General features: G+C 41.9%; 1 protein-coding gene across 1 annotated transcript in view; it reads left to right on the forward strand.

The window, feature by feature from the left end:
* Positions 1–14,127, forward strand: part of ROBO2 (roundabout guidance receptor 2) — an 892,879-nt gene that overhangs the window by 49,952 nt on the left and 828,800 nt on the right. The gene's annotated exons all lie outside the window — the stretch shown is intronic.

A 14,127-nucleotide genomic window follows, 5' to 3' on the forward strand; every position in this document is an offset into this window, starting at 1 on the left:
TAAAAGGCTTTTCCTTTCTGACTTTCAGGCTCCCTGTCCCTCACCCACCCCTCTGGGAAGATTTCTTCTCCCCGAAGGTCTCCTTCCCCCCCAGATTGACCTTCCCTCGTGGATCACTTCTGTCCTTTCCTGTACAAGAATATTCCTGTCTTCCCAAAGAACATCTATTATTTCCCCCTAAGATTAACCTCCTTTCATAGATTGTCTCTATCCTTCTGTCCTTTAAAAGAATATTTTTGTCTCCCCAAGAACATCTCCTTGACCATCCCCTCAAAGAGTACTTCTGTCCCCATTCCAGCTCCAGAGCAATTTTTCTGCTCCCAGGAAATGTCATTCCACTCTGGGAGCCATCATTCTGTTCTCAAAGGAAGATTCTCTAACTCCATCCCACGTTTGCATTGCAACTTTTTGCAATGTATTTCAATAAAGCCAATGCAAGTCAGTTGGCATTCATGGTTCCCCTTATTTCTAATGGAAGTTTCCTGGGGCACACGCTTTGCGGGGTCTATAACTCAGACATCCAAAATCCAATCTTCACTGAACTTGGAGGGTGCCTGGAGGAGAGCCTGGTGAAGAATCCCTGTGAGTTTGGCATCTCTGACTGCCAAGAAGACCATTCTATGGCTTCAGGAAGTGACAAACCACATGAACCAAACAAACCGGTTCGCAAACCAGTCAGTTTCATGAAAGTTTGTGGCTCATGAAATGCAATGAACTGCTGCTAACCACCATTTTCCCGGTTCGTACCATCTCTGGTAGATAGTGGTTTGGGATATTTTACATGCAAACATGAGAGCTCATGCTTAGCTTCTGAGATCTGATGAGATTGGGCTATATCATGCCACCATCCCTCCCAGCGAATTAGTATGTAACATTATTTTTAGGCATTTCATGCCAAATCCTGGTAGGTAAGCTCTCAGTTGTTGGTGAGGCTGCAGGTGGCCAAAGGCAGAAGGGGAAATGTATCTTAGTTGTGAAGCAAGGGCTAGCTAGTTTGAGTCCTGAGGTGCTTAGAACATTGAAGCCCACTTAAAAGTATATTATGGTTTTTATGCAGATTTGTAAAAGAAGATTTGGGAGGAGCTGTGGCTCATTGGTAGAATATCTTCTTGGTATATAGAAAGTCTCAGGCTAAATCTTGGAATTTCCAACTAAAATGAGCAGGTAGTAGGTGATATGAAAGACCTCTGCCTTTCAAGTGGAGATGTGTTCCTATTCAGAGTAGATAATACTGACTGTGAGATCAGTGATCTAACTCATGTGTGCATTTGTATATGTTCAAGAGTGTAAAATTGATCACATTTCATTCTATATCATTCCTGTTGGCTTGAATTGGATCCAGATTGCACTCTATATTCTCCCCCCCCCCTCCAAAAAAACCCATACTGCTTTCATCATTATGCCAAGCATCTAAGCATGAGTACAGAATAAAATATTTCAATTTTCAGCTTTTGTTGAAGAAATATGTTTTGTATGATACTGTTTCTTCCTGTTTATTCTAAAGATGAATGTCTTTAAAGAAGCAATATTTCATTATTACTGCCTTTTCAGCAAATTACAGGATAACATATTTACTGAGAAAATGGATATGCTAGCAAGTTGTCATCCTGCCACCCGTTGGTGTGCGGTGTCCCTCAAGGGGCAATACTCTCCTCCCTGATATTTAACGTATATATGCGCCCCCTCGCCCAGCTGGTACGGAGTTTCGGACTTGGGTGCCATCAATACGCAGATGACACCCAACTGTATCTGATGATGGACGGCTGGCCTGGCTCTGCCCCAGATGTCCTGGAACGTGCCTTCAGAGCTGTGACTGGATGGTTGAAGCAGAGTCGGCTGAGATTGAATCCCTTGAAGACGGAGGTCCTGCATGTGGGTCTAGGGTCCATGGGTGCGGGACTCCGGCTCCCTGCTCTCGACGGAGTGCCACTTATGCCGGTGTCGAGAGTGAGGAGCCTGGGGGTGGTCCTGGATCCTTCCTTGTCTATGGAGGCACAGGTCGCAGCGGTTGTTAGATCCTCTTTCTTCTATCTAAGACAGGCTCGCCAACTTGTCCCCTACCTATCGACCCATGACCTTACAACAGTGATCCAGGCAACGGTCACCTCCAGATTAGACTACTGCAACTCACTCTATGCAGGGCTTCCCTTGGGCTTGATCCGGAAACTGCAGCAGGTTCAGAATGCAGCTGCACGGGTGGTTGCCAGAGCACCAATCATGGCTCATATAACACCTATCCTCCGTTAGCTGCACTGGTTACCGGTTGAGTACCGGGTCCGGTTCAAGGTTTTGGTGTTGACCTATAAAGCCCTATGCGGACTGGGCCCAGCATACCTTCGGGACCGCCTCTCCCCATATGTTCCCCGGAGGTTGCTTCGATCAGCCACTAAGAACTTGCTGATCGTCCCTGGCCCCAGGGAGGTCCGCCTGGCCTCCACCAGAGCCAGGGCCTTCTCAGTTCTGGCTCCGACCTGGTGGAACTCTCTGTCTGAGGAAACTAGGGCCCAGCAGGATTTGTTATCTTTCCGCCAGGCCTGCAAGACGGAGATGTTCCACCAGGCATTTGGTGGGGGCTAGGCTGTCCTCTCGCCGGCCATACCACTGAAGACCTTCCACCACCCATGCAGGACAATGCTGTATTTTTATATTTTATACCCGCTAATTTTAATTGTTTTGGTATGATGTTTTAATGTTTTTATAATGTTTTTACTGTTTTAAGCTGTTGTTAAACTGCCCTGAGCCCGTCTGATGGGGAGGGCGGTCTAGAAATGGGATTAAACAAACAAACAAACAAACAAATAAATAAATAAATAAATAAATAAACAAAGTATAATTTTTAATACTTCATGTAAAAAAAACCCGTACAATTTCAGTGTAGGGAAGATCCAGCAACTTTATATTTATACTTTGTGGAATGTTTACACACCACAAGTTTTGCAATTGCATTTACTAGTAAAATGATATCTTTTTTTGTCTTTAGGGTAATTATGGCTGATAGTTCATATTTTCTGATGTGTAGGGTTTTTTTTTTAATTCTAAGGACTCAGATTTAAGGATACCTGAGGATTTAATGTTTGTTTTTAAAGACATTATAAGGAGGCTCTCGGGAGATCACTGACACAATACACTTTATAATGGATATTGCTGCTGAAGTTATTCTTAAGAAGTTTTCAAGATGTTAACTTCTTAAAACATTTTGGTGCTAGAAACTAGTAGTCAGTAGATTGACTTTTGCGTTGCTTTCGGTTGTACAGAAGCCAAAAGTACAGGGATAATTATATTGAAGATTGCAGGATTAAACTTCAAGTACTTGGGATTAATTGTGGGTGTTGAGAATACAGAAACATACTTTTACTTTAGTTTGGAATATGGTGTAATGGAGGGGACCAAGAACCAGTCATTTGGTGCAACCCACATGCGCAGTTAACCACCTCCTTACTTTATTGCATCCACCTGATTTGCAATTCAATAGAATGCTTAGGAAAGGAAACATCTGTTTTTCTTAGAAATGTTACTGGATCATGAGCAGAGTCCACTGTAGATGTTACCTTTATGGAAATAGCCAATATCTGTCTCTGCATTGTGAAAATAAATCCAATTTGAACTAAATAACATACTCAGAAAAGATTAATGAAAACAATATCTAATGACCATTAAATGTGAAAATACTATCAGATAGAGACTTGCAAGCGACATGAAATATCAAGGAGGTTATGCTTCTTTTAGCACTAACACAGAGATCTGCTTTATGTTCTCTAGTAATTGCATTTTGTTAGATAGGGAGAGAATCATATGTCTAGTGCCAAAAGGCTATTTTTGCAATAATAAAAGCTTTTGAAAATCAGAGTTATCATTTTCACTTTGAAAGAACATATTTCTGCAGGTTGAGATAGTATAATTTTCTATAGGTAAGAGCAGTAGGGGAAAATGCAAAAAAAATTTAGGTATGTGCAAATTTAAATGGCGTAGTTTTCCTTTGAGATATCATATAAAGTTAAGAGTTTTACACTGCAAAGAAGGTAAGAACCTAACGATGCTATCTTTTAGCATTCAAGTGAGGAAACTTTTGCAGTTAATACAACATAAATCTGAAGAAGCTTCCAGTATGGAAAATAAGAATGAGCTTCATCCTTAAAGATCATTAGAGTTTCAGGTGGCATATTGAATAGCCTAGACTAACCTAAGTTCATCAGAGCTTGGAAGCTAAGCAGCATCAACCATGGTTAGAATTTGAATGGAACACTACCAAAGAAGATGAGGGTTGCTTTTCAGAGGAAGGCAATTTCTTGTTAATGAGGCTTCTCCATAGTTTCGTATTTGTACATGAGTGACAGGGGCCCAAACATAATTCATTAGGATATATTTGCTCCATGAGGATACTTGCATAGAATATATAAAATGAGCCCAACTGTGAAGTCAGATATTTCTATAACCTTGGTTAATATTAGAGGGCTGAATAATAATATAAAGTGCTGTCATCTGAAGACCAATTTACATAGGTTTTATCCCAATGTACTTTTCTTGCAGGAAACACACATTAGGAATACAAAGTTTCCGATCATTACGTCGGTGAAATATGGTCAGCAGTTCCAGGTCCCGGGTTTCTCTAAGGCCTAAGGAGTGGCCATTCTAATCTCCTGGCAAACTCAGTTCTCTCTAAAAGCCTTGGAATTGGACCCTAGAGGCAGATTCTTTTTTATCAGAGGCACCCTAGAGGACAAATTAGTGATTCTGGCATCCCTTTATGCCCCTAACTCTTCACAGCTGCCCTTCTTGGAAGACACTTTGGTTAAACTGAAGGAGTTTCAGATGGGAGAGCTGATTGTTGGGAGGGGGAACCTAAATTATGTTGTAGACATTGCCCTGGATAAATCCCACAGGGAAAAGAGGAGACTTAAGGTACCCTCAAACATCAAGACTAAATTAGCTACTCTTCTGGAGGAAATTCAACTTTTTGATTTATGGAGAGACTGCTAGATCTTGCAGGGCAGATTGAATATGGTCCCAAATTATTAATGGATCATGCTTGGATCCACTTTGTATTCCAATTTAATAAGGCAAGGGAGACAGATTATAGATTGTACTTTGATACATTTATGTTAATGAAAGAGGAGGTTTTAAAGGAAATTGCCTGGGATATTCAAGAATATCTTTCACTTCACGATGCTCCAGAAATTAAGTGTACAATTCTATGGGATGCCATGAAGTTGGTCCTTAGGGGCAAACTGATGACAATCTCATCTAAATTGAGGGGGAAAACCCTTCAGCTTAGACAGTCTACTCTAATTAAAATCAAGCACCTTGAAAGTGAGCATGAGAGAATGGGAAGTAAAAAAAATTATAAGAGGTTATTAGTGGAAAAGAAACTTAGACTGAGGAAATTGATCAAACATGGGAAAAGTTGTTATATCTTAAACAAATTTACTGGCAAAGATCCCCTAAGCTGCTAAAGGTATTAGCATGACGTGTCAAAGAAAGAAGGGCAAGAGAATCCATTGTTATGATGAAGGATCATTCTGGCGTGATAAAAACTTTGTCCAAAGAGATATCTTTGGACAAAGACATCATGTCTTCCCTTTATAAAAAAATGTATACTTCTAAAAACCTGGACCTGATTCACATTCAAGAATTTTTTGATAACTCCTCTCTTATACATGAGCTGTTGGAGGACCACAGATGGCTCCTGGACAAGAAGATATAAGAGAAAGAAGTAGTGGATGTTATCAAGAATCTGAAGAATAATACTGTCTCTGGGCCCAATGGTTACACATTGGAGTTCTATTTAGCTTTTAACTTTCGGTTGGTTAAACCAATGAGTTATGTTTCTAATTATATTTTTTCAAACAGTTTTCTTCCTCCATCCTGGTCTAGGGCAATTGTGGTACCTACATTGAAAGAAAATAAAGACGATCCCTCCCCTGCTTCTTACAGGCCCATAACCCTGTTAAAACAAGATTATAAGATTTTTACATCAATACTGACCAATAGGATCAAATTAATAATTAAGGAATATGTGAAAGACGATCAAACGAGCTTTATCCAAAAAGAAATATTACCGATAATATCCATAGGACTCTGGATTTAATTAGCTATTGCAATTATACAAAATAGGAAGTGATAGTTCTAGGATTGGATATGGAGAAGGCGTTTGATTCTTTGGAATCAGAATACCTATTCACCTTGCTTTCTAAAATGGGATTTGGAGATGCTTTCAGGAGGGCAATCAAGACTCTATATTCCTCCTCGATGGCCTCAGTTAGAGCCAATAATCTTAATTCGGAACCGTTTCCTATCAATCGGGATACTAGACAGGGATGCCCCTTATTCCCACTGCTCTTTGCTCTATCGATAGAACCCCTGGCAGAATTAGACAGAATCTGAACATTACCGGGGTTGAGATGGATCACACAGAACATAAAATCTCCTTATATGCCAAAGATTTGGTCCTTTATCTAACTAAACCAGAGGATTCCCTACAAGCCTTGTACTCTAACCTTCAGGCTTTTAGCCAAATATCTGGCTTAGCAATAAATCAGAGCAAGTCAGGGATATACCCTCTTAACTTGAAACCATCTATTGTCTCCAATTTAAAATCTGTCTGTAAATTTGTTTGGTAGGGAAAGTTTGGCAGTATTTAGGTGTTTTAATACCCTTAGATTTTAAATTATTTATTAAATATAATTTTTATAAGAAATATAAGGAAATCTGTATGCAGATAACAGGGTGGAATAAATTAAGACTTCGTGATCAGATAGGCTCCATTTGGTTAATTTTTTTTGCTACCAAAGTTTATATTTTTATTTCGCACACTTCCAATAACCCTCACAGATTGTAGATCCAGAGGAGTTAGCCGTGTTAGTCTGTAGTAGCAAAATCAAAAAGAGTCCAGTAGCACCTTTAAGATTAACCAATTTTATTGTAGCATAAGCTTTCGAGAATCACGTTCTCTTCGTCAGATGCATGGAGGGCAGAAGGAAACTGGTCAAATATAGAGGAGGAGAGGGGAGGGAAGGGGGGAGGGGGGAGGAGGAGAGGGGGGATGTAAACAACTCTTTTGATATGGAGATGCAGACAGCTCCTTTTGGTGTGGGGATCAGTTTGCTTGTGTAAAGGTTCAAAGGAGTTTGCCGTGTTAGTCTGTAGTAGCAAAATCAAAAAGAGTTCAGCAGCACCACCTTAGACTACCCAATTCCACTGCAGCACAAGCCTTCGATAACCACAGTCCTCCCCGCCAGATGCATCTGACAAAGAGAACTGTGGTCCTCGGTCACTAAAGGGATGGCAAAAGGTTCTTACTGATTTTCTGTGGTCTAATAGGAAACCCAGAGTCCCCTTTAAGCCTTTGTGCAGGTGGGGGCATGGGTTTTCCTGACCTTAAAGGGTACTATTATGCTGCCAATTTAGCTCAGATGATAAAGATGTTCCATGGGAATTCTCCTGAAAAATGGATATCTATAGAGCAAGCCTTTTTGGCCCCATTCTCACTTCAAGAACTTTGTTGACTTAAACCGGCACTTAAACCAGCAGTATCTTATAATTGTTCTTTGACTACTTCAATGAAGATATGGGACCATATGAAAAAAGATCTAGTCCAAGTAGTCTCACCGTTAATGCCTTTCTCCATAACGGAGGGATATCTCTTAATGCCATTTAAATCCATCATTAAGAAATGGATCCCTGCTGGGTTATCATGTCCTATAGACTGGGTGTGTAATGAGAAAATAATGAACAGAGCTATGGCAGAAGTAAAAGGTAATATTACAATTCAATGGTTTAGATATTTTCAAGTCAGGGATAGGATAGAAACCCTTAAAAGGAAAGGTTGCTCCTTCTTCCTGCTTTCAGATTTTGAGACTATTTGTAAGAACTATGATGGGGGCTCAAGAGAACTTTTAGCCTCTATTTATAGTATCATAAAGGTCTTCACAGAAGTCCAGACAATTGTGCAGGAGAAATGGGAACTTGACCTTGGTAGGGAACTCTCACTAACGGAATAGCACCAGATTTGGAACTCGGGTGCTTGTTCCTCAATATTTTAAAATGCAGACCAGATGGTACTACACTCCCTCTAGGCTAAATAAGATAAACAAAAGTCTTAGTCCATTGTGTTTGAAGGGATGTGGCCAAGTTGGCACATTTGGACACTGCTGGTGGGCTTGACCCATCAGCCAGGGTTTCTGTCAAGTTGTCTTAGCTAGGATTGGTGGAATAGTAGGTCAGGTTATCCATCCTACCCAGGATCTTGCCCTGCTAGACTGGTGATTTGACTTCTCCCTGAGTAAGTGTGAGAAGGTTATGATTTCTATCTTATTAACGGTGGCAAGGTTTGATAAATTATGGACTCAATTGGTGATGGGAAAGATAGCTGGTGGTCTGAAACTTCACTCCTGTGATGATATGAACAGCAGTTTTATAAGTACCTGGCTACTGATATTGCAATATTTTGCCGAGACTGAGATTATCCCATCTAATGTACACCCTCAGGACTGGATTTCTATCTGAGGGTATGACATTAATTGTTTCTTTGATGGGGTTAAGAACTGGTTCAACACCCCTAATAGTCCAAGCGTGGTATTTGTCTCCCTTTTATTACAGTGGTGTTGTCGATCTTTTCCTCTGTCGGTTTTCTTTAATGTTATATGTTCTGTATGTTATATGATTTTTTAATAAAATTTGGGGGGGGGGATAAGAAGGAAGACAATGGCAAACCAACCACCTCTGCTCTTGCCTTAAAAACCCCTTGAGGAGATCTCCATCACCTTTTCTGCATGGTGAACTTTACATTGGGCTTTCTGTATATTCAACCCATGAGAATTGGATCCACTTTATTCATTGGTTCTGACCCTGTGCTGCTTTGATTCTTTAATTCTACACTTTGAGAGAGTTTAACCAATGTGGTGTTTGTTTTTTTTAATTTCTGCACTAGAAAAACACCCTGTTTTCTGCGGCGGGCTTTGAGGACATGCCAGTTTTGTTAGCTGATTGGCTGAGATCATGTCAGTTGCATTTGCTCATCTGCTGAGGACTTGTCAGTTTCCTCCCTTGATTGGAGGGTTTCTTTGTCTTTTTTTTAATGGAACCAACATTGCAAAACTGCTGTTTAATTTTTTTTTTTAAACCAGAAAAGGATGGACAAAAAAGTACAGCAAAAACCAAGTGGAATTCAAGGCTTGCCACCCAGTTTTTCTGTTAGCCCTATTGCAGCATTTTCCCCCAGCAGTTGCAAGGGTTTTTTTTTCCTTAAAGGCACCAATGTTGCTATTTCATTAAAAAAAGCCAGGGGGAAAAACATGGATTGGCTGCTGTTTAACATATCAGGATGCAGGGGAATAAAGGGGAGGGTGAAAGGCAAAGCCGGGGCCAGGCCTCACACAAAGAAGAAAGCAGTCAACACTTGAGAGTTTGCTGGGGGGGAAATTGGGATGTGCAAAGGGAGAAAAGCTGCAGAAAAGCCAGGGAAGGATCGATTATGCGGCAGATGCAGTCTTTCTCTATGTAGAATGTAGTAAGTCTGGGAAGCAGTTTGGAGACTGAATCATGGCATTTTGCAGAACTCTGGAGAGCAATTGATGCAGTATAGGGCCAGAACCGATGAAAAAGCTTGATGCAGAAAAGACCCATGAGTCAGTTGCAGCTTGGCAGTACCTGATTATTGTTACTGTATTTCTACTTCTGGACAGTGTAGTTCTACACCGGGGGATGGGGGGAGATTAGTTGGATAAGTGCAAATTTTAATATTGTAGAGCATCCTAGATTAATTGTTCATGTGTTGGAAACAGAGGCACTGCGAACTGCATTGCAGTCATGTTCAGCAGGCGAACAACCATTTTTAACAGCAGTGATTACTCAGAAGCCAAGCATCAAATCCCCTTGCCTTAAGGCCATCAGACTCAAGCAACTAGTAAATAGCTTTGCAGTTGTGCAGTAACTTTGGCAATGGAATATAGTTTTCATCTGCCTCATGGTTGTTTCTGTATTGAATTGATTCTCTCTCAGGGTCTTGGATAGTTCAGTCCCGCTCCCCCCCGCCCCCGCCAATGCAATGGGGAACTATGATTTTTACAGGGCTGTCAGCAAATAGGTAGGCATAAGGTCTAAGATAAACACCAAACAGTGAGACTTTGAGGGGGAAAAATCCTATTTGTTTATAAACACTGTCTAACTAGCTGGTGTTCTCAGTCTTTTTAAAAATGGCTTCTAAATGGTGCACAATAGAAACAGGTTGGTGGGGCAGGTAGGACACTCAGGGACCTGTGTGAGAACATGCATGCGTAGAATGCTACTGATTGCACTGTATTGTAGTGTTTAAATATGTGGAAAGTAATCTGCTGTACAGGGTTGAAGTGTTTATGAATAGTTATCCTACTTGACAAAAAATGGCTTCATGAATACAACCAGCAAGTGGAACGTGAACTGAACTGGCAGGTGTTTGAGCATCCCTAGTAGGAGTGGGGTGTGCACCAAGAAAGTTTCAGTTTCAGTTTCAGTTTCAGTTCTGGAGGATCTGGAATAATTCTATTCTACTAGTAGTTTGTTTCAGGTGGGCTGGTGCTGGCTGGGAACTGATTCAGTTTTTTTTTCTTTTCATGAGTTTCAGCCTATTAAACACATGTTGGCTGCACATGCACAAACACATGCTGTTCTTTTCAAGGGGTTGGGAAACAAGGCTTTGGGGCAGCTGTTTTTGCTCTTAACCAAAAACACATCAACCATTTGCCCCTCTCCTAGTCTAGACCATTGATCCATTGAGTTATTCCTCAAGCACAGTAACACACACACAACAATCCATCCGTAAAAGCTAAGTATTGGCAGGCAAGGCAGTGGCAGTGGGGTGCCCCCAAGTAGGAGGGCGCTCCAACCAGTGCAGTGCAGCAGCATTAAAAACAATTTTGCTTCATGTATTGTCGAAGGCTTTCATGGCCGGAGAACGATGGTTGTTGTGGGTTTTCCGGGCTGTATTGCCGTGGTCTTGGCATTGTAGTTCCTGACGTTTCGTCAGCAGCTGTGGCTGGCATCTTCAGAGGTGTAGCACCAAAAGACAGAGATCTCTCAGTGTCACAGTGTGGAAAAGATGTTGGCAGGTCATTTGTATCTACTCAGGAGGGGTGGGGTTGAGCTGAGTCATCCTGTAAGAGTTTCCCAGGGTGTGGAATGCTAATGGCGGGAGGCTTCACTGTATCCTGAGGAGGTTCTTTTGCATATGGATTGGTGCTTGATGTGCTAATCTTCTCTGCAGGGCTATTGTTGAGTATAGAGTGTTTTGTTAGCCTGGTGTTTTTCAGAACTGGAAACCATGCTCTGTTCATTCTTAAGGTTTCTTCTTTCCTGTTAAAGTTTTGCTTATGCTTGTGAATTTCAATGGCTTCCCTGTGCAGTCTGACAAAGTAGTTGGAAGTGTTGTCCAGTATTTTGGTGTCCTGGAATAAGATACTGTGCCCTGTTTGAATTAGGCTATGTTCAGCCACTGCTGATTTTTCAGGTTGTCCAAGTCTGCAGTGTCTTTCATGTTCTTTTATTCTTGTCTGGATGCTACGCTTTGTGGTCCCGATGTAAACTTGTCCACAGCTGCAGGGTATATTGATCAGTGTGAGTTGGTTTCCTGTAGACCTTGTGACCTAACTGAAAGTTTGCTTTGCAGATGACCAAGGTATCCAGAAATGGGAGTTTTCCCTCGATTTCTTTCTCCGTTGTGAATTGTATGTTCCGGTGGATGTTGTTGAGATGATTCAAAAACCCCATCAATTCTTCCTCCCCATGGCTCCAAATGAGTATATCATATACCCTGCAGCTGTGGACAAGTTTACATCGGGACCACAAAGCGTAGCATCCAGACAAGAATAAAAGAACATGAAAGACACTGCAGACTTGGACAACCTGAAAAATCAGCAGTGGCTGAACATAGCCTAACTCAAACAGGGCACAGTATCTTATTCCAGGACACCAAAATACTGGACAACACTTCCAACTACTTTGTCAGACTGCACAGGGAAGCCATTGAAATTCACAAGCATAAGCAAAACTTCAACAGGAAAGAAGAAACCTTAAGAATGAACAGAGCATGGTTTCCAGTTCTGAAAAACACCAGGCTAACAAAACACTCTACACCCGACAATAGCCCTGCAGAGAAGATTAGCACATCAAGCACCAATCCATATGCAAAAGAACCTCCTCAGGATACAGTGAAGCCTCCCACCACCAGCATTCCACACCCTGGGAAACTCTTACAGGATGACTCAGCTCAACCCCACCCCTCCTGAGTAGATACAAATGACCTACATCTTTCCCACACTGTGACACTGAGAGATCTCTGTCTTTTGGTGCTACACCTCTGAAGATGCCAGCCACAGCTGCTGGCGAAATGTCAGGAACTACAATGCCAAGACCACAGCAATACAGCCCGGAAAACCCACAACAACCAATTTTGCTTCATGTTCACTTCTGTTTTTTTCTGTAGTGCCAATAACTTACTACCTTTATATTCTGTGGTAGCTTGTTGCTGCTGTGTTTTCTTGTTCTTTGTACTTTTGTTCCCACAATTAGTGGCAAATCAAAATCCTTCCTTTTAATGCTCAGTGTTTCACTGCAAAATGGGGCATTCTTGCTCCCAATCGTCTCCATCACCCAACTGCAGGCAGGCAGTATTCCTTCTCCCCACAAACCTTCTCCCCCATATAAGTTTTCTTTTTGCTGTGGGGGCAGGCAGGATTGTTTTAGAAAGGGCAAAGGAACAAGTTTTCCATTTGACTAAGAAAAAGAGAGTGCTATGAAAGACTATAGCAATCCTAAACAGGTCTACTCAGATGTAAGTCCCAAGTTATTCACTAGTGTTTACTCCCAGAGAAGTGAGTGGCAGAGAAGTGGCAGAGAAGTATCTTTCAAATTGCAGCCTATGAATGAAGTTTCCCTTCCAAACATTTCCAACGCTGATATGAGGGGAGAGGTCTCCCCTAGGAGTGTGCAATCTGGATCCAGGGTTCAGGAAAAAAGCTGGATTTTTGCTGATCTGGCTAAATCTGGCTTTCAGAATCAAATAAGAGAATCTGGGATCTGATCCCAGAACTTGAATCCAAGTCCCTGGATAAATCTGGTAAATCCAGGTAAATCCAGGAAATGTGGCTTCAACCTCTGGCTGGCTCTTTCTTGGGCTTCTGCTTCTGCTTTTTTCCTAACTGGGGAGAGAGAGGGGAGTGAGGCAGGGTGGGAGGAGTGAGTGGCCAATCCACGCAGAAGCTCTCTTTGTTTGCCTGGCTTCTGTGAGTGGCACTGGTTCAGTTGGGCTATTTTGCAGCCCAACTTGTTTCAATTTGGTTTGGGTGGAATTCTCTGTTTTGACATGATTCTGTCGTGTTGGTCCCATTGATTTACTTTGGTTCTTCTTGCTGCAGTTCGAATTGGGTGGAATACTCTGTTTTGACATGATTCTCTTGTTTGATGTTGGGCCCTTGGTTCACTTTCGTTCACGGTGGGGGGAAGGATTCCTTTGCTTCAGTTTGGTTTTGTTGAGTTTCAATTTGGTTCTATTAGGAGTGTGCCCTCGACCACTGGCAGTCTTGCTGCTGTGTTTTTGCCTGAGAGCCTACTTGGAAATGTTTCCCCTGTAGAACACAATGGAGAGTGGCTCGGCAGGTTGTCCAGGGAGTGTGTTTGGGATTTGGAGGAACTTCAGTTTAGTTCTGTTAGGCTTTCCCTAGGTTGAAGTTGCATTTGAGAGTGTGCCTTTGACTGCTGGCAGTCTTGTGTATTTCTGCCTGAGAACCTTCTTGGAAATATTTTCTCCTTAGGAAACAATGGAGAGAGGCTGGGGGCACCTTGTTCAGGGGCCCATAGAATTGAACCACAGGATCCAGTCTTCCTGAAACTTGGGTAGTCTTTAGAGGACAGTCAGGAGTAGGTTCCCTGAAAACATGGTAGATTATTGAAAAATGCCATCCCCCGGATTCTCCCCCAGATAGTTTTCCCTTTAGGGAATAATGGAGAGTGGATAGGGGCACCTTCTTTAGGGGCTTATAGAATTGTTCTCCAAGGTCCAACCTTTCTGAAACTTGAGGGGTCTTTAGAGGACAGTCAAGAATAGAATTCCTTCAAATTTGGTAGATTATGCTTGAAAAAGGACCCTCCCCCCCTCCC

This window comes from Eublepharis macularius, chromosome 3 (assembly GCF_028583425.1).
Source record: "Eublepharis macularius isolate TG4126 chromosome 3, MPM_Emac_v1.0, whole genome shotgun sequence".
NCBI classification, from domain to species: Eukaryota; Metazoa; Chordata; class Lepidosauria; order Squamata; family Eublepharidae; genus Eublepharis; species Eublepharis macularius.